This window comes from Anoplolepis gracilipes, chromosome 12, assembly GCF_047496725.1.
Source record: "Anoplolepis gracilipes chromosome 12, ASM4749672v1, whole genome shotgun sequence".
Classification (NCBI taxonomy): domain Eukaryota; kingdom Metazoa; phylum Arthropoda; class Insecta; order Hymenoptera; family Formicidae; genus Anoplolepis; species Anoplolepis gracilipes.
In genome coordinates this window covers 7,805,509-7,829,561 of record NC_132981.1, presented here as the reverse complement: position 1 = coordinate 7,829,561, position 24,053 = coordinate 7,805,509, and the positions used below count along the sequence as shown (strand labels likewise).

General features: G+C 32.1%; 1 pseudogene; it reads left to right on the top strand.

Moving 5' to 3' along the window:
- LOC140672171 (nucleolysin TIAR-like) overlaps nt 1–24,053 on the top strand; it is a 104,999-nt pseudogene that overhangs the window by 46,861 nt on the left and 34,085 nt on the right.

Below are 24,053 nucleotides of genomic sequence, written 5' to 3'. Positions count from 1 at the left end.
GAAAAACCAAACGAGATTATAGGAAACGATTGCATAATGGCAATATTTAAATTATATATAGCTTTCTTTTGACATTAACTTGATTTAATCAAATTAATATTTTTATTGTTGCTAATAATCTTCATTTTATATCAAGTAAGAAAACATAGTTGCTCGTTTATTTCTCGCAATTTGGTATACATGTGGTCATGATTTAAAACAATACGTAACGTGTCATTATAGCCACTAAATTAGAGTCGTTCTCATAGATTATGTTCTTTCCGTACTCACCGTCGTAATAAAGTAGGTTTCTGGCACGCATTTTTATTATCACGCGAGTATAATTATCACGAGAAATAGTGTAACTAATATTAGCTTGTCATTGTTCAGATGACAAATGTAAAGTCGATTTCTTTTAAATTTGATTAAAACTCGTTTCTTTTTTTATTAAATTTTCTGAACTTATTTTTAAAGATTATCATATTAATTTAATAATAATAAGATTGTTAAACAAGGGGTTTAAACAACTTTTAATAAAAAAGTTATTTTAAATTGGCCAAACAATCTGTAGTTAAAAAAAATATAGCAATTTTAAAATATTTTGAATATTATATATTATTTTTTCAAATTGTTATTATACTTTCTCTGCCTCAATCTATTTAAAAAAAAATATATATATATTTTTTATTTGTTGATCCTAAAAACTGTAAATGTTAATATTTACTGAGGAAAATTTAGTAATCGCTAGATGTAAAAATATTAGATAAAACTCGATTTGATGTACATTGTATATGTTATTTTATGGTCCATCTCATAAAAAAAACATAGCAAATTTATAGTGAGAGGAGAAAGGTAACAGGCGATGGCGTGTCGAAAGGATTTCGATGATCTCTTATAAGTAATTTGACCTTTCTGGAAGCCATACAATAAAAAGAGAAAACCATTAAGATTCTTGAAATAAAGATATTGAGATTCCGCTTTGAAAAAAGAGATGAATAAAAAAAGAGAACATCTCATTATTAATGATAGTCTCATATTAAATCTTGATTAAAATTGCTATTATTAATATTAACATGTTTCTAGTGAAAGTCTTTATGGGATGTGGAAGTCCAGAGTTGATTAACAAGATATTAACTTTTGTCTTTACAATTTTCTAAGCTAATTATTATTAATTGTAGATTAAAAATTATTATGTAGCACTTTTTTATAATGGAAAAAAGCAAGTAAAACAATAAAAAAAATTTACGTGATATTTTTCTTAATTATTATGCTACATGTAATAATAAAAACTTCTACGTACATTATATTTTAATATATAAATATATTTACGGTGTCTAAAGTTTTAAGTATATCTCCACATAGATTGATATAGCTTTTGCAATTGTAAATATGTGATTGCAAAAGATATAACAGATATTTATAGATATGACAAGTGACGCTGCTCGGCGCTATAAGATATCCACAATTCCTAATTAGGTTAGCTAGATTAGTGATATGCAGTTTTGCACATATGATTAATTTATTGAAGCATTAACCTTCATGCGTGAGAGCGAAGAAAAATTACATGTGATTACGTGTTCCACGCAGTATTAAAAGGTAACTATCTACGCCTACTCAGGCTATACGTAAATACGCAAATCTTTTACTAAACGCATCAATCAGTATCTCATAAAACATTACAAATTTAACATATGATTATTGCAACATATAACAAGCTATTGTTACAAAATAGTAAATAATTTTTATATAAATTAATATTTAAATGTAAGATTTTTTACTAATAAAAAAATATATAATTTAAAATAAAATAAAATTATTTATATAAATAAAAAGTTCAAAAATTGAAAAATTCTTTTGTGGCGTAAAATCAGAAAGATTTTCGTCAAATTAATATCTCCATATGTTTTTTGTGTTTCGCTTAAAAATTTGCCTTTAGAAAAATAAATACAAAGAAATCTGTATCTGAAATCTAACCCCATAAAGTCTCAAACAAAACTATAATGTGAATAAAATACACGCTAATACAGAAATGGAACGATTATTAATAAGGAAATAAATGTAAAACAAGCAATAACAGAAGAACGGATAGTAAGGAAAGAAGTGAGAAAAGGGGAGCTAAACGAGTAAAAAAAAAAGATATGTTCGTAATCGAAATAAAGAAAGAGCAAAAAGGAGTCGCCGAGGGTAGGGACCGGAAAGAAATCTACGAAGAATTCCATAAAAATAGGTGAAATATGCATAGTACCGCGGAACGTGGAGAAGCGTCGCGACGTCGGCGAGCGTCTCCGGGGAAACCGGAATCTCTGCGCGGAAAGAAAGAAGAGCGAGAGGAAACCCACCGCCGGAGGAGGAACGCGGCGCGGCGGTCCGGAGTGAAGAAGGAGAAGCAAAAGAATGAATGCAGGATGGGTAGGTATCTCGAGGGGAAGTGACGTAGGACAGATAAAGGAAAGAAAGGTTAGAGAGCGAACATTTGGAACGTCTTCCCGAACGAAATCTAATTTCGGTCCCATGGCGAAACTAAGCTATTTTCCCCGCAATATGCACGCTCGCGGGCGTGCACAAGTGTTACAGCAGCGTTTTCCGGCCTCTTACCTTTGACACTCGACGATTTCTTACGGGGGAATCCTTTAACATTCTCTCTACGAGAGAGAGAGAGAGAGAGAGAGAGAGAGAGAGAGAGAGAGAGAGAGAGAGAGAGAGAGAGAGAGAGAGAGAGAGAGAGAGAGAGAGAGAAAATCGTAGCTTGTCCGGTAAGAATGCGTATTTGAAATGGCTGATAAAATTTTTATTGTCGTAACTTACTGCTAAAAAGTGAGACTCCTCGTAATTTCGCGACTACAGCCGTGTTAGCTTTAGCAGCTGGAAAACGATCTTTCATTTGGCTATGCTGAGTCGTTTGTTCCCGCTGTTGGTGTTGAAAGCACGTATGTATATACACGTCACACACGTCCCTTCGCAAGCTTTATGCCACGGTAGCATATAACGTGCGCTAAGGGTTATTCATTATTTGCAACGCTTTGTCCTTTTGACATTTCTATTCGTTAGAAGGTAACTAATTGCCGCATTTTTGTACAATTGAAACATAGCAGTCGCTAACATTTATTTTAACAGACATAAAAGAGTGAGAAAATAAGCTGTTTAAAATATGCTGTTTACATTAAATAAATATTGATTTAAAACTTAGTTGATAAAAATATTAGAAACGTTAAAATAGTCGCAAAAAGATCAGTCAAATTTCTGCTGAGAAAAATTTAATTAAGTTTGATTAAAGCATATATTTCTGACTTGTAATTTAATATAATTTAATGCAAAAAACAGTTTCGATCGACAGTTTTGACAGACATATATGTGAATTTCTTTTGTTGACTATTCGCAGGCTAGACAGTCCCCGGAGGGCGTCGGTGTGTATGTGATCGTTTTACACTTGACATGATGTTGATCCCCTTTATAATTCGCGCCAAGGGCGGGACGATGATGCGAAACACCAACCGGGTTTGCGATGGTTTCGAGTGGCAGAAAAGCTTTGTATGGACTTGGCGAAAGGGAAAGAGGAAACCATCATACTAATGGCTGATTTCGTCGTGTGCAATTAAAAGGGAATCATTCCGCCTAAATTGCTTGTTCGTTTGCGTTGTTTTCTAATAGCGTGAACCGAATTGTCGCTTAATCATTCACACTCGTTAGCAGTAAATTACACACTGACGCTCTCATTAAATATAAAAATTAGCGTCTATTAATTAAACAATGCGATTTTATTGTACAAAGAAAAGTATTGTTTTATATATAATTAATGCATTTTGCATCAAATATTTTGTATCAGTAATGTGCGTGTGTGCGTATATGTGTATGTGAGTATGAAACTGGCATTTCACATCATGGAAACTCTTTACTTGTTGAAAAATCTGGCTTTATCTTTAATAGTTCTAGAATTCTTGATAAATTAATAATTCTGATTATTAAACCAAAAAAATAGCTCCTAAAACAAACTCGGATGCCAAGTCCACGTTGCAACTCACTTTGTCCGTCGACAATTTTTTTTATAATTTCTTGCCAAGTTATAAGCGCTTTGAGAGTATTAAAACAGTTTTAAAAAAAGTTCTATGCGTAAAAATTATTACAATATTAATTAAACAAATTTGACGCCGAACGTATAAGTACCGAAGCAAGATTAGTATTTCGATAGTTCTATCGACTTTAAATGAGATTTAGTGTTATTCTATATAAATTTTAATTTCTAGCAAGAGTTCTATGTGTATTAATTGTTAGAAAATTTATTAAACAAATTAACTCGTCTGAGACGCCAATTTATAACATAAAATCTCATTTAAAGTCGATTTAGTCGATAGTACCATCGAAATACGACCAGCGTTTTACTTCGAGACTTACACGTCCGGCGTCTCAAACGATCTAATTTATTAATTAATATTCTAATAATTTTTACGCATAAAACTTTTTCTAAAACTGTTGTAAAGCTCTCAAGCGCTTAAAATCTGACAAGAAATGCTAAAAAAAATCATCGGAGAGTAAAATGAATAGTAACGCAGCGTGAATTTGACGTCTCAAAGTCAGTCCCGAGCTATTTGTTTAAGTTAAGGACTAGAACTATTTGTTTAATCTATTTAGAATTATTAAAAATAAAGCTAGAATCAATAATTAATAAGATTCCAAAAAATGACACGCCAGCTTCATACCACACATAGATCACACGAAATATGCTGTGCAATCACAAAAAAAAAATTAATTTCGCTAATAAAACAAAATAAATTACCTTATTGCTCCGACAAAGCCCAATGCCATCCCAAGTCTGCTCATCCTCTACTAATCCTTTGTCGATGCATCTTGGAAAGTACTCATAAAACACTTGCACTTAATTAAGATCGTGAATATATTAATTAATCGAATATCACAATCGCGCGACATTTTGTTCGACATTCTCGATAATAATCGCGCTCCTCGGCGCACACTTTCTTTTAATTGCGACATAGAATAACGCGGCAAATATATTAGTATTCATCGCGCGAGCACAATCGGCAAATATAAATATATAAATATAATATTTTCGGATATTACATTATACAGATACGTCGGACTGATACTTTCTCGCTTGAATGTTGTTGAATGACTCTATTGCGTGTAACAACCGACTAATTCCGCGATGTTTTTTACAACACTTCCGATATCAATACAATGACGTTTATTGATACACGAAATTTATATCGGACCGGTATCTTTCCGCTTACGTATCGCCGCACGAATGATAACAAAATCACCGCGTACAGCGCGTTATATACAGACAAAAAATTCGGTGTATACCTTGTCGCGGATTAATAGATATGTATAATGAAGCAAACATCCGTCTTTCAATAAACATTCATCAAACATCGGCATTCCTGACTCTTCGTTCGCATGCGATATTCACTCCCCTCCTCTCCCGGAATTCGAATCACCATTTCTGACGAATTCGCGATTGTTATTATGGGAAAACATGAAAGGCATGTAGAGCCAAGCGCCAGATGAAGGAGCGCAAAAACAACGTTTTGTAGTAAAACAAGCAAACTATATTTCCAGACGTTTCGATCCATTTTTTAATCATCTTCAGTAATAAAAAGAATTTTTTAGAGTATTACAAAGGCACCCATGTTTTCGCAATTGCATCAAATTATGACACTGAGTCTCCCAATGGTTTCACACTATATAATTAAAAGTAATGGTGCATGCTCAAATGCACTGTCGAGGTCGATGCCATAATGGCGAGAACAAAGAAAAAGAAAAAAGAAGAAAAAATCAGGGGGAGACTCATCACAAATTGAGCAACGCGAGACAAAACGCGACCGTCTCACGCCGTGTCAGACGTACAAGTAAACATACAATGATCCGAGAGCTGTTCATCAGTCGTCAATAATAAACTCAACCTTCAAAGAGAGAGGGGGAACCAAGGTGAATAACAAATGAGTCAAGGTCTAAATTCTAAAGTTGAGGCATCTGTTCTACAATGGATATGTATGCCTGATTAAAAAACTCCGTATCTTCTTTTCGATTTAAACCATTCTTTTGACACCTGATAAACAGCATCTCTGATACCAGTCTCTTTTTCAGATGTTTTTCCATAATTTCAATTTGTGAGCCTTTTAGTCTTTATTATTGTTAGACACGTCTCTTGAAACTTGCGGATATTCGTCGATACTCAGGTACTTCTCGAAATATTACAGAATTCGCGACCTTCTTGGTTAAGCAAATATAGCCGCCGAAATACGCGCAAGCAATATGATATTTTCAAAAAATCTGATTATGCAGTTTTAAAGTACATTAAAAAAGTACCATAAAACTTTTATTCGAAATTTTTTTTTATATTTTTTATTGTTTTGACGGTATTCAGAATATAAAAACTAATTTTTTTCAAGAGAGTGTTTCACCCCCTTAACGGCCGTAAGAGCACATATAAAAAAATACGCCTAAAAAAAATAGTCTCCTGTTTTGACCTAGACTACAACATATTCAAAGCTCATTAAAATCAGAAGGGGACACTTCCAACCCTTTCCTTGTGAGTCGAGTCGAGTCGAGCGCGAAGTGTATTACGAAAAAAATATCGCGGGCGATTCTTGAAAGATGCATCGACAAAGGATTAGGAGAGACTGAACAGGCTTGGGATGGCATCGGACTTCGTCAGAGCAATAATTGAGGTAATTTATTTTGTTTTATTAGCAAAATTAATTTTTGTTTGTGTGATCACATAACGTACATATTTAATGCAATTCGATCTATGTGTATATAAAGCTGGCGTTTCATGGAAACTTATTAATTATTGATTCTGGCTTTATTTTTAATAATTCTAATTAGATTAAAATAATTCTGGTTCTTAAATTAAACAAATGACTCGGGACTGAATTTGAGACGTCAAATTCACGCTGCGTTACTATTCATTTTATTCTTTGATAATTTTTTTTAGCATTTGTCAGATTTTAAGCGCTTGAAAGCTTTACAACAGTTTTAGAAAAAGTTCTATGCGTAAAAATTATTAGAATATTAATTAAACACATTAGAATATTAGTTAAACAAATTAAATCGTTTGTGAAACGTGTACCGCTGAGCGTATTTTGATACTGTCGACTTTAAATAAAATTTCGTGTTATAAATTCGGCGTATGAAACGATATTTGTTTAATAAATAAGATTTTGTTTCATAAATATTCTAATAATTAATATGCATAGAACTTTCGCTAGAAATTAAAATTGATTATAGAATGACACAAAATTTTATTTAAAATAGATATAACTATCGAAATACAAAATATATATATATATAATTTTTATTGAATATTTTGAGAGCTTAATTTAAAAGAAAATAAATCTCAAAATATTCAATAAAAATGTTTGTTCTCTTAAATATATAATTTCTTTTTCGCTGCGCTCTAACTAAACTTGAGAAAATAGATTTGGCTGGCTTATTGCACTTAAATATATCAATTGAACATTTTTCAAAAGAACACAGAGTACATCAATGACTGAAAGCACTCTCGGTGTATTCCACTTTTCGTTTCTTTAGTTCGTATCAATTTCTCAAGGTTCTTCAAAGAGGAAAAGATACTTTAAGCCGCAGTTGAGCCGCGGAGAACTATCGAGAACGTAGCTAGTGAACAAATGAACGAACGATATGGTGGAAATAGCGATTGTGAGATCGTGGCTAGGAGGTACGGCGTTAGTTCTTGCGTTCCTGCCCTAATAATTAAGTCGGCGTCGGTTTTTGATGGCCACTAAAAATGTCGCGGAGGGTCGAATGGCTAAGGAGTTTCGACAGAACCGTCGTGCTGCTGGCGGTAAAGAGCTCGAGAGGAAGGTGACTGCCGGATCGAAGGGGAAAGAGCGGGGGGGTGGCCCTTATGCTCTGATATTAGCAATACCCCGTCTCGTAAAGTCGACTGTGCGGCAATTCGAGTCACTTTGCGAACCCTTTATATACTGCCGTTCTCGGCCTCCTCACCTCTTTCTCTGTCTCTCTCTCCCTCTCTCTCTCTCTCTCTCTCTCTTTCTCTCTGTTCCCCGCCCGATGCTTTCATCCTTCGGCCAAACCGGAGAGAACATAACGCGTACAGGCGAGAGAAGGAACGCACGAAGAAGCGACAAGGAAGGAGCCGCTGAAATACTAGCAGAGGCAGTGATTTTAATGCGGGTGGTTCTTAAATTTTACGTCACTCCTCGCCCTCGCCGCGTGCACCAACACCATCACCGGTTCATTCTGAACGCGGGATTAAACTGTAGCAAGGTAAACCTGCACCGCGAACGTTTCCCCACGTTAATTCGGTTATGCGGGTTAACGATTCGAGGTCCTTCTCATCGCTACATGGTGTGAAATTAGAGATTAAATTTTGAAAAAAATATTTGTAAAAAAATTATTCAACCATGCTGTTGCATTACCTCCCTAAAAAATTAACAAACATCTTGTGGAATAATTCATATTACTCCTTTTTGTGTGCTATATTAATTAAATGAATAAAATTGATTAATTATATTTTATATTATTTTCAATCACTCAATTAAGTTATTTTGTTATTTAAGTTTTTATGATTGATTACAAAATTAAAATTCCGTACAATTAGAATTAAAGACATTAATTCATTTAAATAATATAAGTTACACATTAGTTTCTTTATTCGTGGCAATATTTTTATATTTATTCATTAAAGAGTTGCACCATACAATTGTGCAATAAATTTTTAATCTAAATAAAACACAATTATATAAAAAGTCTGTATATATTTAGTAAATAAAATTTTAATGTTGATTTAATTTTAATTATCCATTATATTAAAATTCTAATTTGAGAGATTATTACATATATTTGACACATAAAAGTATTTAATTGATTCGGTTGTTTTAATAAGGTAATCAAAGGGGATTGATTTCATTTCACTGAAAATTGAAATCACAAATATATACATACATATAATGAAAATATTACAATTACAAATTAATAATACAACACATTGTTACTTGCAGAAGAATATTAACCTGTTTACATATGTTTATGCAATAATCGATCATTTTGATAAATTTCTATTCTCTTGTTTAAATAATAATTATGTTTATACAATTGAATATTATTTGTTTTATTATTTTAAGCGTTATACAAATGTCAGATTTTTCGGTCAATGAGTATAATCGCATTTTCGGTAAAAACAGTACTCAATTTGTTATTATTTCCAATTAGAATTAACCTTTGCAATGTTTCCAGATAATTAAACGAATAACGAGTAAAGAGAGATCGCAGATATACATAAAATTCCCCGCCATACCACGCTTCCCTGATTTAATAAGTTCATTACCTAATGAACAGATGTACGGGACCACCTCGCTCAATCGCATCGTTCGCTTTTCGATAATCAATATTTTTAATTATCATATTTTTACAAATTTGATTATAATTAGCTTTTAATTGAATTGTGTTTGTGTGGAAATTGGTGGTCCGTTTCAGTCGCATTTTAACAAATTTCATCATTGTACAATTTGTATGTTTATTTATCTAACGATTACTTATCTAATGGGATAATTGTGTGAATTAATTTATATTGTATTATTTAGATCATGCTATATTATGTTCTTATAATTTATTAGATTCTCATTATATTGCTGATACAAATATATATATTGTTGATACAATTATCAATAAATTTTTTAAGAATAATTAGTGTAATAAAAAATACCTGGTAAGATGATAAAATGTTTGATTGTGAACACATTTTAAGCCTTTAATCTTTTAAGACAAAGGTGACGAAAAATGTTAGCTGTAGCTGCGGCTTTAACTTTATTCCCTTTAACTTTTCTTTTTGTTCTCTATGTCCCCTTATTCGCCATCATTGTGAATTAGTGGAAGGAGATAACAAAGAAAGAATTAAGATTCGTACACCGACGCAAAAGCGCACACTCGCGCGGGTTAATGTATGCACCATGGAAACTTTTTTTAAATCGCTGGCTTAGTCCCTTTTTCGCTAATGGTTGCTAAAACTCCTTGAAAATTTTTTACTGCTGTTCAAATTACTCACCCAGACGGATAACAGGAAATGAATATTGGACTATCGAAAGTATTTCAAATATTTTTAAAATTTTTTGTAAGTATTTCATACCTATGGCTTATCGTCAATTATTTATTTTCAAACACTAATCAGGTAGGGCTTAATTTACTTCTTTAAACATTAATCGTTATAGTTTATATATTTTGAATAAATATATACAAAATTATATAACGTTAAAATGTGAAATATTCTCGCACTGACATAAACAAATAAGCAAGTTCCATGGACAATATAGCTTTTTGAAAACGAAATAAAATAGCATGAAAGATAAAAGAGAAGCGCGTCGAAACTATACGAGCAATCTCGATTCAAGCATCGGCCGCTCGCACGCTGAGTTATACCACTAGCCATTCAATTACTCACACGACACATCCCGGGCGTGTTCGATTGCTTCGCTTTTGTATGCACTCGCGATTTCCGCTTGCACGCCGCTTCAGCATGGACCGACTAACTCTACCCCCGGGGAAACGTTAATTAACCGGCGCTAGCGGGCTTCAAATAAATTTCGGTTAGAACGTGAGAAGCAACAAATCTGAGTCAGGTGGTGTCAACTACGGCGAATGCGAGCCACCTCTTACTTGAGTTACTTCAGCGCGGGGGTTTTGCGGCTAGTACGGTATTATGGCAAGACACTAAGAGCGAGAGAGAAGCACGAACGAGGGACCGACAGAGAAACGACAGAGATAAGGATCGCCGCGAGAGAGAATAAGGGAACTTGACGAGGAGGAGAGAATATAAGCGGATGGTAGACGAACGGAAGGAGAAGAAACAGAGATAGAAAGGAGAGTGAGGGATCCGAAGGGAAAGCTACCAACAGCGTCACTGCGTCTCCCGCGCGTCCTAATTAGAGAAATTTAAATTCATAGCCACCCCACGGTCTTGAACTTACTCTCCTCCATCCGCCTGTTCTTCCTCTCTCTTCCCCCCCCCCGCCGCCCCTCCCCCCCGCGCATCTTCCACTCAAATCCCTTCTTTCTCCTCTTGCCACGCTTTCGCCAGTACGTCCGAGCGCGGTGCGCATTCCTTAACTTAAGCAATTACGAATCGTCCTCTCCGGTGACTCGGCCGACTTATACCAAAAGATAATGTCATTTTCCATCAGCGTTCTTTACCAGACGAACGATCCCCTTATAACGCGGCCTGACGCCGCGTTGACGATCCAATAGCGCTTGTCTCTGAAAACTTGGAGACATCTGTACCACTTAACGGTCTATTTAGAACCTTTTTCTAAAAGTTTTTTTCGTGGTACGAAAGTTTTAAAATATTTTAAAAGTAAACGATTAATTATTCATTAATCGTCTTATTGTTTTTTTTTTTTTTAAAAAAAAACGTTTTCTATTCTTTATCAAAGATTTCTTTATTATTCTTTTTAAATAATTTTTATATTAAAGAAAACTGGATATTTATAGTTTTAAAGTAAAGAATAGATTTATGCTGCTCAGATATTCTCGTTAATCTCGTGAGATTTAAGGCTTATGATAATTTAAGTTAATTTGAACTTTGACATCTCAAACTTTCCGAGTATACGTGTTGCTTTGCATGTCTACATTTAGGAGATGTCACGTTTATCGTGCCGGTGGACGGCAGACACAATGGAGCGCAACTAAATATACGTAAATTACCTTCCCTTTACACAGTTGAACGCGCGCATTAGTTGACGAATCCCTCGTATCTTTAGTCAATCTACCGGGGATAAATTAACGACGAGAGGTGGGAACTGGTAGAATGAACCGTAGTAGTTCAGACCGGAAATTCGTAGGGTAGGCCCTTGGGTGATCTCGAGAGTGGTCACTAATACTCCCTAAGAACGCTCGGCAGCAGTCGTGGAACGCCAGTTTCCCATTAGCTCGTACTGCGTACTAATATCAAATGCATTCCTTCTTGATTAGGCTCCCTACAAGAGACGATTTACTCCTATTTGCAAATCCAAGTAAGTCTATAGATTGATTGAAAAATATATTATTTTTAACATAAGAACTATAATGACTATAATAAATTTTCTTTAAAGCAAATGAGTTTATGTATACATTATAACGAATCAATCGATCATTAATAAACCATGATAATGATGACAATGATTGAAACATAATTACAATAAATAGTAACCAATAGCTGTTATCTATGCGTAAACACTTCAAATAATGCAATATGCAATATAATTTTGCAAATGCACGCTTTAGTGCACACGTAATTATTTCATTTATGCAACAATTAGAATTTATCTCATTCGACGCGCAAGGTATAAAATTTATGTAGTTGATGACGGTAAATGGATTTTCGTTGCTCGACATTCGCAGCTTGAGTGTCTGCCTCTAACGTTGAAATCTTTCAATTTAGTATTCTCTTTTACAGTGGTAGATCGTGTCTCTCGTGAAAAGTTTGCCTCCGTCCGCGGATATATTTCTACTCGAGCGTAATTTTTTGCGACCGTGCAAGCTAAAAGCTGTTATAAATCATAGGGTAGCTGGACAGTCATTTATAAGGGAGCCTTTCGAACTCTCAGAGCTGTCTTGAACCATAAAAAGCAACACAGAGAGATTTCAGAGGACGAAATAGCGATAAAACATTAGAATCTTTGAAAATTAGATAATATAAAATATGTAACATACACACACACACATATTTAAAATATGCGTGTAAATATTAAGTATAATATAAATTCGATGTTTCAAAATTATTTAGTTTAGCAGAAAAGCTACTATATAAGAGAGAAGGAAAAGCTAGTGGAAGCGCGCGAGCCAAAATAGAAGTTCCGTTCTTTCCTACTAAGATTTCATGCTTCCTTGCTTTTAACTTTTTACAGAATTCTGCGCAAGAGAGCTGTTTACACGCGTTGATTGCGAATTCATCAAGTTACAAGCGACGAATCGCTTGAATTTTGCCTTTCTCTGTTCTCTGTTTCTAAACAATCCAAAAATTGAATCAGCAACTTGAATGCTTTAAAAGAACTTTATCTTTCTCTTATAGTCAAATTTGTATTTTTACTTGATTGAATTTTTATTACAAAAAATTTTTATTTTCTTCCTTTATAATAATATATATGTTATACATATATATCTTTTTTTGTACACAATTATCAGTCTCAATGTATTATTATAGTATATGTTGCGCACAATATGTTCTGTTTCTTTTATTTAATAAAAATTTCTTTTGTATCGTGGACACAATACAAAAAGTGCCGAAATAGCTTTCACTGCACAGACTGATGAATAATATGTTCTATTACGGCCGCGTTGTGAAACAGAGTATCGTCAAGAATCGCCCGTCGCGAGACGAATGCGCAGCCGCGCGCAGCATGGTGCACGATAAAACGTGAGACAACAACCATTCGGTCGCGGTCTTTTTCCTGTTTCTTTCTCTGTCGCTCTCAGATAAATCTGTGTTTCTTTGCAGATACGGTGCTCGGTGCACCGTCACCGCACCGTTCCGTTTCTGCTCGCGAAGATGCCACCAAGAGCGCGCAGATGATAAGTATTATACACGCGAAAGACACTCGAATAGGGTCTTCGGAAAGTACGTTGCACTTCCGGCAAACTGCGACTACCGCAAGTAACGCCGGTGGTTGGTTTAGGGCGCTCAGGCCCGAAGTTTCGAGGGAGCTAGGCAACGTCGTTGGCACCGGTTAATTTGCATCCCTTAATGAGTCGCTCACGTAACGCTCTTATCTTTACACCCTGCCTCTCCTGCCAACCCCCTCCCGCCCGCATTCTCGTCAGAGCGATCCTGTTCCCCTGTCCTTCTTCCTCTTCTACATCGTATTTCCCTCTTCCAACAGAACCGGTCTCTCCCACTCCACAAACCTGAACTTCTTCTCTGTTTTCTTGTCATTCGGCCTTGTTATTTCTAAGTTGAACCCCATCTCCCTTCTTGGCTCTTTTCCTACTTCTTCGTCTGAGGCCTTTCTTATCCTTGCGGCGTGTCAACCTTCGAACTTGCGAGGGTCGCCATGTTTTGCGAAGACGTACGTTACTAACTAGAAGACTATTTCATTATTTGTGTTAGAAATATTGTTGAAGATTAAAATTAAATTTTCTAATGGATATTTTTTTAATGTGATATAGTTTTATATAGAAATATCTAACAAATTTCTAAACTTTTCAAAAAATTTTTCTATTTTCTTTTATTCATCTCGTACCATTTAAATTTTTATTTACAGTATGACAAACAAAATATTGATTGCATAGATACTAACTTTGACTACGTATCAAACCTTTATAAAAATATAATTTAGAAACAATCACAATGTGTACATCAAAAGCAATATTGAAAATTTTTTATTGCTTGTTTGTAATATAAGAATATAAAATATTAAATTATAACTAGCTATTGCTATATGTAAATATGTAAATCGGATATTATAGCATTTCATCTAGTATACTAAACCATAAAAAAATAATTTTATTTATAAACAGGTTTCGTTTATCACACATTATGAAAGTCAAACATGATATCGATAGCAAGTATAAATCTTCTAAATGCATTAAGTATGTGCATATCATAATTCTAAAAAAAAAAATTCAAGTCAATATTTTGCAATCAATAATATTATAATAATATAATAATTAATACTGACATACTATATATTTATGTCATTGATATGTTATTATTTTTAAAGTAATCAGAGCGTTACTGAAACTTGCTTTGAAAGTGAATGTGATTTGTAACATTTGATCTATAATTGGTACATTCGTGTGCAATTAAAACCAAATTAAGTTTTCGATAAATATATGTTTTTTCAACTTTTTAATATTATCTTACGTTTTTTTACGATAACAAGAATGCTGCAATTGCAGACCCCGAAAATATGTCACCTCGATGTGGCTCTCCTGCTGCACGAAGCACCCCGTCGCTTATGTCGCCTTTCCACCCTTTCCGCTCCACTCCTGCTCCGTTATTCTTGGTCGGGTGGCTCGGAAAACGCGACGCGACGCATCTGTTGCCAAATTATTTTGCCCACGGGTCCGTGAAAAATTTCCCCCGGTGCCATTATTGTTCCGTTGCGCGTGAGAATCTAGTTATTTGCTCATTTCATTGTTTCTCCTCGCGGTCGGTCCGGAAAATATGCTGCTACTTAGTTTCTGCGAGATCACGGCATGGATAATAACGATAGGTAAAATTTTAATGTTCAAATTTATGTAAAAGCCTTTCTTATCGAGTATTTTATAGATCTGATTTAATATTTTCAATTGTTGTCTTTTGTAAATGCACATTTTCGGAATTATTATAATATTAAGTCTGAGAAAAAATGTATTATTCAATAAAATTACTATGATTGTACTAAATGAAGTTATTGAGATATAAATTATTTAATAATAAAATTGCTTAAAAATACAAGAATTGTAAAAAAATATATTCTCTTGAAATAATATCTGTTCAATTATCTCGAATGATGTAATGTTTATTAACCTTTTTCTCATAACAGCTTCCTAAAACTTATTATAAACCATTTTTAATGTAATAATAATTATATATATTTATATATATATAATAATAATTATATATATTTATATATTTTACAGATTATATTTATATATTTATATATTTTACAGATTATTTTATTATATGTTGTGTATTTAGATTATTATTTAGATAATGTTATATTTTCTATCGTCAAAATATAAAATAGTTTGCTAATAAGCAGCCTTTATGAAAAATTAGAACATCTTGAGTTTGACAAATCACTAAAACTTTATTGATAATATAATTATTATTTGAATGTCATATATTTGCCTGTAATTATGCAAGTATACAAGAGACATACAGAGTTGATCGCAGCAACAACGATGTCGTTTCCGCGTCATGCCAAACTGAAAGTGCTTATGCCAATATTACGATAATGTTATGGAAATAGGTCATGCAGGATGCAAATGAAGTAACTCGATGAGTCTTCATCAGGTGCTCAGATCCGGTTTATAAGTGTACCATTGACACGACATTATAATGAGGATAGATACCTAAACTTCTAAATGAGAATGAAAATTAAATGATTTTTGATGTCCGTTTTACGTTAATATTGTTTTTATCTAAATATAAAACATTAATATAAATTTTGATAATTAAACTGTTCTAAAATCGGTGGTTAATTTTTTAAAACTGTGTGCAATTATATACTTGGCTTTCTTATTTAATATAACATTTTATATAAAGTAGACTTATCTAATTTTATTTTAAAATTTCTTACATTGTTGACATTTTTCTAAGGTTTATTTGTTTATATATGACGTATTTAGAAGTAAAATTTAATAATGCATGTTTAAATATCAAATTAAAATATGTTAAAATTTATTTTTTATTATATAATTACACAGTATAGTGTTTATACAAACTTTTCAATAAATTTTTAAATGTATTTATAAAATAATTTTTTTCAATACATATTGAGTTAGATTGATTTTGTCGCATAGATTCGTGTTATTGTACAACAGTTTTCATATAGTCTTTAAAATATTCATTCTCTAAAAAATCATAGCATAGTTTTTAATCTCATTGATAAAACTATGTCTATTTCTATCTCGATGAATAAAGAAGATAAATATTTATTTAATATTTAGTTTTTATTTTACTAAAATATATGCTAAAGTCGCATGTAATATATTAATGTTTTATCATAAAGAGATAATTATTAATTTAGTAAATTGTAAAATTATTATTTTTTTTTGTTATACAATAGATCTTAATTATTGAATGAATTTTAGTATGTTTAAAAACACATTATTAAATTTAAAGTTTTGTATAATGTGCAACATTTTGCACAAATATATCAAATTATTAAGATATTAAATTTTTAATTAATTGCATATTGCGCAAAATTTATATTATTTTAGAGAGAGAATTAGCAATTTAACTTATTAAAAATCATTTAATATTGAATTAAATTAATATCAAGTTAAATATAATTAAAAGGAAGATTTTATTTATTTTTTAGTTTATTAATATGCGTTAATTAAGTGACCTCAGAAATCATTTAATATTACATGAGAGACATATTTTATGAGATAAATATTGACAAGATGTCAAAGTATTATTATCGCTGCATTAAATATCAATCATGTTATATCAATCATAACTTATAATAGTTATTTCGTAATATAAAAAATTTAGTTACATAATATCTATAGAATAAGAATTAAAATAAATAACAAAATTAATATTAAAGATGATAGATAATTCTGCTTGCAATAGTATTATAAAAGCGTATAGATAACATCTCCATTAAAAACAGCATGCAGACAACAAATAATTAAGTGATGTTTAATATTTAAATAAGCTGCAGTAATGAGGAAACAACTGAATCACATGTACTAAACTATGTTTTCTGTGAATGTGTTTTGCAGAATGAGTAATTAAGAATGAACACAATCGTAAGAATAAATGAAAAAAGACAGAGGAGTAATCTTAGGATCGAGAGAGATTATTTTCGATAAAAAAAGGAATAAGTAAGTAAAGGACGTAAAGAATGAGACTCGCAATAATCGACCGCACTAAATAGTTCATTTCTTTTTAAAATTTTTGAGTATATAGGGAAGATTAGTAAAAAAATGCAGTAAGTTTATAATCTGATCTTGAAAATAGGATATAAATACCAACGAGTTATTGCATAATGAAATGTTTTTAATATTCAACTTAAACCATAAAAAATTCATTGCGACATAAGAAATACTCATGCAGATATTTAGCATATATCTCGACGAGAATATGCGAGCATGTATCGTTCTTACGAGGTAATTCCCTTCGCAGGAGGTAACATAAATAAATAATTATTCGTGTAATTACACTTACTTGTGTAACGGTATACGTAACGAATGAATGCTGTGGACGCGACCGTAATCTTCAATGTGTGCGTTTTTACCGTATGTCCTAATGTATTTGCCGATCGTTATTATTAATTGCTCTATTACATTAGCATGATCTGAATAACTATAAATAAATTACCTAAATTATACATTGCTGATGAAATATAACATTTTATTCGTGTTATTAACTGTCGCACAATTTTAGATACAGTAGTACGACTTTTTTAAGACATCTTTTCAGAGTATGACGTTTACAATTTTTTTTTATATGTATAGTGAGACCATACGTTACTAAAGCACCATTTTTTCGAAATTGTGCCGACATGTGGAACACGTGCGATAAACGTCACGTCGTCACTTTATCAAGACCCTTGTTTTATATCTGCTGCACCGACAGCACTAGTAGGCAGTAGTATCTTCTACCTTGGTCAGCCAATATCTCGTATATTGGCAGCTATTGTTCTCAATTTCTATTGTACATTTGTGCATAATATTCTTAACAAAATCAAATAAAACTTATCATTACAGATACATATCATTGTTTTATGTTTCAGAGAATAAAAATATTGCAAAATTATATATTTTGAAAAATATTTTCAACTAACAACTTGTGTGTGTGTGTGTGTGTGTGTGTGTGTGTGTGTAAAATATTTTTTTATAAAATTGTATAAATTTTTAGACGTAATAATGAATCTAATCTATCATAAATATCTAATTTAAATATATACATAAATATATACATATATATATATATATATATATATATATATATATATATATGCATATATATATATATATATATATATATATATATATATATATATATATATATAACTTAAAAGATATAAAACCAAATAAATTTATAATTTATGTTACAAATTTATAATATCAGAAATTAATGCGAGATTTAATGCCAAATAAAATCAAGTCTCATAAAAGAATGTTTTAATAAAATTTTATAAAATTATAACTGACTCTTAGATTAAAAATGGGAAAGTTGCATACAGTCTCTATCTATCTAGCATTTCTAAATAAAATTATCTTCTTATGGGTTTCGATCCTCTTGCACTTACCTTTTAGTCGTTCCCTACGTTTAACCGGAGGTGAAGTGCCTCGAAAATAATAAAACGTCATATTTCAAGCAAGCTCCTATCGTTGAAGCAGTTATGCAAATTTCAAGAGGAACCTCCTCCGCTTGAGATCGTAAAAGCGAAGAGCTCTGTGCTAGTGACATTTTTAATTATTTAAAAACTCAATCATAGCTAGAGACTTAAAAGTGTACATTGTTACATTAATTTTTTTTTAATATTTAGTTTGCTTGAAATGACAATCTATAGACAAGAGATATTTTATTTGTATTAATATTCAGTCTATGTCGACGTTATAAAAAATTTGTAGGGTATTCAAAAATAAACTATATAAACTAAAAATGATAAAAACTTTAATACAAATCTACATTTCATTACTGTATATTTTGTGTAGCATTTTATGTAAAATTACATCTTTATCACAATTGAAAGTTATAATAAATACATCGCAAAGATTTCATATTTATATTATCATTACTTTTTACTTATTCTGTATATATCAACGGAAAAACTATACATGTGTGAGTTATCTCTTTCTCCAATTTAAATTACAAATGTTTTATTATACTACACTGTAATACAAAGTAGGGTCCGCAACTCACCGGATGCGGTCTTCACAACTTATTTTTCTTCATAAATATCAAATGACCACAGAGAGACTCCGTATTACTGAATCAGATATCCATATTCTTTTCCGTCCTCTTTGATCTTTGAGTTAAAATAAAAATAGTTGGTAGTAGTACGGGAGATCTAGTACAAATTTTATTGTTACACTCGATTATTTTATAATTAGAAAAATATTAAGAACCAAACTTAATTGTTTATATATTGCATTTGTAACAGTAATAATTATAGTAAAAATTGGGGATTCGATTGCAGTTTTATAAACATATATCTTATAGAAATTTTTCTCACATTATTGCAAAATTGCGAATGCTTTTTTGCTTAAAAAAATGTAACATTTTGAAAAAATAAAAATTGTTGTTGCATAAAATGTAATAAATGGAATTTCTTCGGATATATAATACATATTTAATAACTTTGTTGTTTTTGTACAACAAAATAGGAAGAACAGAATACGTATGTAATAAATCCGTAATAAGCGCAATGGAAACGGTATCGCGTGACCACATGTTACATTCCTCGCGCCAGAAGCAATTGTGTCCGCAACCACTTCTCATAGGTACAAATCTATGACATATTCCCGACTGCTCTCCAATTTGCCTGTCCCATGATTATAAATCACAGCAACAAGTTTCTAACTGGTTGTCTAATGCGAATGTCGATATCTCCAATTCGGAGCTTTCGTTGATCAATCTTAATTACTACTGATTGCTGATAAAAGAAACAATTGATGCATCACGGTGCAATGTATTTGCTCAAATAGAATGAAAATAAAGCAAGAGAGAAAGAAAAAAGAAGAGAAATAGAAAGCTTCTGAGAAAATCTTTTCTATTTATTCGTATGTTTCTTAATTTGAAATAAAACAAAGAAATTACACAAGCATATTAAGTTTCTTTTCATAAGACGTACACAATTTTTCTTTGACAATGAGTATATATACAACAAATAAGATATACAAGTCTCAAGAGTGAAATTAGCGATCAACTTGTCATTCGATTAGCCGTTTCCTCTGATTTCCAACTGTGCTGTGCTTTTTCTGGCTTTTCACCCCGCATTGTGGCAATTACCGGCATGCCGGTGAACGGTGAAGTCAGCTAAACAAAAGACCGTTAAAGCTATCCCCGATATCCGCATTCTCCGTTTCCGTTCGATCTCGTTTATTTCGTATCAACCTTTTCCATCAGCATCATCAAGTGTTTCTTTTGTACCGTCTTTTCCTTCTGATCACCAGAATAAATCGCCAGAATAAAATTTTTACAATTGTTTTACCCCTATACTAGTACTGTCAAAAAGTTGGAAAAATCTGAATTGTTTATCATTAAATCCTGCTAGAGATAAATTTTAAAATAGCCTTTATTTTCTCTAGTTAATGTCTATACGATTCATAATACATTTAGATAATAGTTTCGCGTTGTATCATTATTAATAACTTTCTAGAATCTCTCGAATTTCCATAAATTTTTCTCGCACAGACATAAAGACGAATGAAGCGCAGAATTTAACGTGCGGGTCGATTTAACTGATTCATAAAAACTAATGCGTGTAGGCACGAAACAAGAGAAAAAGTTTAGAACCAAAATACCAAGTGGACTCGAGGCACTTGAGAGTTAAATGGATCGACCCGTATCGAAGCCGTTGCCAAAGTTACGCGAGTGCGCTTACGGTCAAAGCATAGCTCGCTTATCTCTTTGGTTATTCAATTATGACAATTTGTTCGAAAGGAGGGAGTATACGTCCCGCACACACCGGCACGCTTTGTACCAGCGGAGGCCGTTCCGCGATAAATTGAGCTCTCAAGAAGGTCTGCGATTGCCGTATATATGTGAATCGGTGTGGAAAAGGTGAATGGGCTTGCAGCAGTTCTGATGGCGCTAGAGAAGAAAGGACGACGATGGGTTCTCCATCCTCCTTTCTCTTCTTTCTTTTTTCTCTGCCCTATAATGTACGCACATACACACGCCTGGCCTCGATATGCAAAATCGCTGAATATGGCCGTAAAACGCAGGCGGTGTATATGCCAATATGGCAAGTATGGGAAATCGGGTTCTCTTTCTCTCTTATTCTTTACATGACCAAACGACTGAAAATAGAAATATTAACATTTTTATGTGCCATAATATTTTTAAATCTTATAATTAGCAAACATATGCACGCACATATATGCAATAAGTATTTATAATAATTTGTTAAATATTTATTTTATATCTATATTATTATATAAGTATAAAATAAATTTGATTTTATTAGATTCTTTACGATAATCATTGCTTTAATAACAATAGAAATTAAAAAATAAACAAGCAATTCTTATCATTGTATGTGTCGAATTATCTGTACTATAATACTAGAAACTGCTCAAAATTTCAGCACGTTCCAAGAAAATGACGTTTTTCCGTTTGTAAACGTTTAACCTTTTTCAAACAATCGTTTCTTTGTGTTGGTTGAAATGTCTCATTTCCTAAAGTGAACCCAATTTCCGCGCAGTTGTGAACAATCGAGAATAAGACATGAATGAGATTGTGATTTGTAAGTGATTGAATTTAAATTATGGATCTTTTGATGAAATGTCAGAATGGATTTATCTTTTTTTTCTTCTGTTTTAATCGTAGGGAGTAAGATTTTTTTCACTTTATTTTTAAAAATAATAAAATGTGATTAAACTTTGAAATAATGGAAAAATGTTGAAAATTTATGTTTGGAAATATTTTTCAGGTGAGTCTATTCCTTTCTTTTTCTCTCTCGTAATACTTACTTTTATTAGTTTTCTTTAATAAATATTTTGTAATAAGAATTGAAAAATTGAAAAGTTGCCAGTTGTCTTTTTATGTCAAGTTCAATTTTAAAATAAAATGTTTGTGTTACGATAACAATATATGTTAGTTTGCATCATACGAAGCAATTAACATTGATAATAATTGGCAAAACTGTACTACAATAATCTTTTCAAAATCAATTTTATAAAATTAATGAATAGAAATCGGTCAGATAGGAATCGTTCTCTAAAATATGATTAAGCAAATACGATAAAGCATATAGTACGTTGTAATAAAAATATTGATAATGTGATTATTCTCTAATGTACGTCAAATTGACATTAGGTCTTGAGATAACGCTATCATTCCGAAGCTGTGAATACGCATTTAATTTTAGCTCTCAACTCTTTATCTACAAATTTTTCGCAAATATTTTGTGTTAAAATAATTTTTCTAATAAAAAAATTATATTTCATGTTTTTTATAAATTTATTATGATATTGAAACTTTCCACTTAAATTTAATTCTTTATCTTGTCTCTATTATATATAATACTTTAGAGAGATAAACGCTTTTTTATTTTACAATTACTAAAATAATATTATTAGTTTTGATGACATTTTGTGAAAATTAAAATTAAATAATTAAAAATTAAATTTCTTTTACTGGTTTAACTCTAAATGTTCTAAAAAAAATTGTAAAAAAATTAGTTTTAATAAAAAATATTTAAAATTATAAGATGTTTTATAAAGAAAACTTTATTATTATCTATAATGGATATTGAATACAAACACATTTATTACTAATTACAATGCATTTTTTGACTAATAGAATAAAAAATATCTTTCTAAAACATATATATCATAATCTGCAGCATTTGTATTATAATAATAACAACAGTATGACTAAAATATTAATCAACTTTAACACAACTATGTGACGATACTCCAAAGATGGTATCGCCGAAGCGATGGCAATCGAATACAATTTTCCTATCTTCATACCTTCCCGTCGTATCCCTTGAACTCATTTTACGTTATTTCTACAGTGTCATTTGAAAAAAAAAATCAATATTGTTCTTCACATGGGATATCTTATTGGTCTTGCCGAAAGCCGCGAGCTTATGAGAAACGGCGGCGTTACTAGAAAAAGAAAGATTCTATACTCGTCTTCGACAGAAACGAAAGTACAGCGATGAAGAGAGACCGAGGCGAACGAGATAGGAGGTTGGAGGTAGAGCTAGCCGTTGTGTGAAAGCGTCAGCACACACGTTTGTATGGTAGGTTGCTCGACAATAGGCATTGTGCACCCGCCATAACCAGGAACCGAACGCGACAGCACCACGCCGGCATTGTCCGAGTGTCAGCCAGCATCCTTCTCCTCTCTCACTTCCTCTCACTCTCTCTAGCTCACTCGCGCTCATCTTACATTTCGTTCATTTCGTTTCACTTTTCATAAATCTTTCCTTTTTGCATTTACTCGCTTTACCATGATACTTGTCTTCTTAACATCTGGGCTAAGTATAATCTGTAACACTCCAGTGCGCGTCGACAAAGCCGTCTTCGTCTACGATTATTACGTGAAACATTCTACGAATTATAGGTTTATCGTGATATCACTACGCGTAACTGATAAGAGTGTGAATATCGGAAGAAAACTGGGTACATAACAATTTAAGTAGACTGATAAAAAGGATTGCTCGGGTATATAAGGAGACCGTAGACAATCGAGCGCGCAATTTCGTGTG